A 3,184-nucleotide genomic window follows, 5' to 3' on the forward strand; every position below is an offset into this window, starting at 1 on the left:
TGCACGCATTAACACCTTCTTCATGAGGGATATTAGTATATAATGACGAAACATCAAGTGTAGCCAGAACAGTATTATTAGGTAAATTTGAAATTTTGTTAATTTTGCGGATAAAGTCCGTGGAGTCCTGAATGTACGAGGGGAGAGCAACAACACATGGTCTCAATAAATCATCCACATATTCAGAGATTTTTTTCTGTAGCAGTACAGCACCGTTGCCCGAAATAATGGGTCTGGTAGGATGGCCTGCTTTGTGGATTTTGGGTAGGACATAGAAACGTCCTGGTGCCGGATCGACCTGGATGAGATGGAGTCTAATTTTGGGATCGATGGAACCTTTTTAACCATCTTTAATACAGATTTTTCCACTTCCTTCGAAATTTCCGGAGTGGGGTCCTCTGTGAGCTTCCGATAGTGAAGAGGATTGTTTAATTGTCTTAAGGACTCCTCTTCATAGAATTTAGTGTCCATTACGACAGTGGCAGAGTCTTTATCAGCTGGTTTGATGATAATATCATCACGCTGACGCACATTGGCGATGGCCTGCCTCTCGTTTTTTGTGAGATTGTCGTGGAAATCTGGACTAGGAGTGTGGTTTTTAACGCCCTCCTCAATGGCCTGAACGAAAGTTTCTAAAGCTGGGCAACGATTCTTAGGGGGATTCCATGTACTTTTAGGTTTGCACTTAGTAACATTGCCCGTGTTATCCGTGGTGTTGTCGTCGGAATCGGCGAAAAATTCACGGCATCTTAAACGTCGAAAGAAAGATTCCAGATCCAAAGATAGTTGTTGTGGGTCAGCCTGCCTCGTGTTTGGGCAAAATTTGTACCCTCGGGATAGAAGTTTAGTTTCTCCTTTGCGCAAAGGACACGAGCCATTGTTCTCTGTCGAGAAAATAAAAAAGCATAAAGAATTGGAACCGTTCGTGGGGGGTCATTAAAACTACGAGTGGGGTCATTAAAACAGATTTGGAACGGGTTCATTATGTATGAGGAAAGACCTATGAGGCGCCTCCAGTGTGGATATGGAGTAATCTACATTAGAGGCCGTTAGAAGAGGGAATCGATCGACGATCGATATATCGGAAATATCGGAAATGTTGGAAAAACGAAAAGAAACGAAAAATTTCGACAAAAAGGCAAGAAATCGACAAAAAATAGCGCATTTGAATTGGAAAGCGCACAAGATGCCGATGCAAAGGGGACATCTACATTAGAGGCCGTTAGAAGTGGGAATCGATCGACGATCGATATATCGGAAATGTCGGAAAAACGAAAAGAAACGATAAAATTCGACAAAAAAGCGCATTCGAATTGGAAAGCGCACAGGATGCGGGTAAAATGCCGTTGTAAAAGGGACATGCGATTAAATCGATCGAAAATCGATCGATAAATCGATATATCGGCAAACGTCGAAATGGCCGAAAGCGCGTAAAAAGGCGTAAATTCGGAGACAAACTAAAGGGAAAAACCCCCTCGAACTAGAAGAACTTTGTAGATTAAAGCAATAACGACAACAAATGACGCATTACATCCTTAGATCTGCAAAATTCGAATGGAATCGATCGCGATCGTTGAATATTACGGGAATCGCGTTTATAAACGTAAATTCGGCAACAAAGCGCAAAAGTACGAACAGATAAAATACGAATTAAACATGTAAAATATTACGCTTTGATATTTATTTGATAATCGATTCATTTGCGCGTTATAATGGCCATTGATAACATATGATATTTAAAGGTAAATTCGGCAACAGAGCGCAAGTGTATAAGAATAATATATCAAAGACTATTATATATAATTAAATATGTAATATATTGCACAAAAATAATCTTGACTTGAATATTGACTTTTGTCTGTATGCGCGTTTAATGCTAATGAAAGTACTTATATATGCATGTGTATAGAACGTATTTTAATATGTATATTTATTTATTCTTTCTTTATTCTGAAATACACTTTCAATACAATGTACTGGTTTCCAAAGTGGTTCAGTTTGACACACAAAAATAACAATTTTCCAACATAACTTAACTAATAAATGTAAAACAAGAAATTTTCATTGTAGAATTTAAGTATGTATTGTTATACAGAACAAAAGTAAAATATACATCAATAAAAGTAACTTAATAAATGTAATATAAGAGTTTATCTTTAAATTTTACATTTGGAATTACAGAATTAATTACAAAATCTGCAATAGATATGCATGCACTAAATGAAAAAGCATAAGTGAACTTAGGGAAAGTAATATAATCAAAAATTTCAATGTAAACTTAATTTTAAGGTAAAAGAAGATTTAATAAATTTTATGAATTTAATAATTAAATAAAGTTTAAAATAATTTGTTTGAATGTGGAAATTGTCATATCTTGGAGGTCAGTTTTCATATTATTAGGTAGAGAATTCCATAATTTGGTTGATCTGTAATTAAATGTTCTTTTACCTTGTGAAGTATTCCATTTAGGTACTACTAAATTATTATTACTTTGACTTCGTGTACATTGATTATGGCTTTCTTCAGTATAAATAAATTTGCTTGACAAATATGATGGAGCATTTCCTTTTAGACACTTAAATAACATTATAAGAATTTGTTCATTCCATTTATTATTGAGTCACCTCCATCCAAGGGAATTTAAAATATTACTAACAGGAGTCTTGATATCAACTGATAATAATATTCTACCTAATCTATTTAATAAAACTTGAAGAGAGTCTGAAAATTCAACTTTACAATTAGACCATACACAACAACAATAATCAAATAAGGGGATAACTAGTGCATTTGCCAACATATTGAGCTGTCTCTTATACACATCTAGATGTGTATAAGAGACAGGTACAGCGCTGTATAGTGAGTAAATTACAAATACTAGCCTTCAAAGCCTAGGCTAATTAATTGGGATAGTTTGTAGGAGCATGGGCCCAAGCTAGACAGACGGCGCCTGATTTTTGCTGCGGTTCACGATCTGAAATTTTTGAGAGTAGGTTAACGACCGGTGTATAGGCTGCACCCCAAACTTCGGGGGGAAAATCTCGTATAAAATTTGCGGCTTATTCACCAGAAAATACGGTTTATGGAGCAAAAACTTGTGTTTCTTCATAATTTTAAGGGGGGTGGGGGGGGAGAATTTGTATGAGGCTGGGCGGAAGGCCTTAATAATAGCTTTAGGATGGGC

This window comes from Anneissia japonica, unplaced genomic scaffold (genome assembly GCF_011630105.1).
Source record: "Anneissia japonica isolate Jap-2015-1 unplaced genomic scaffold, ASM1163010v1 scaffold483_len1788099_cov177, whole genome shotgun sequence".
Taxonomy (NCBI): Eukaryota; Metazoa; Echinodermata; class Crinoidea; order Comatulida; family Comatulidae; genus Anneissia; species Anneissia japonica.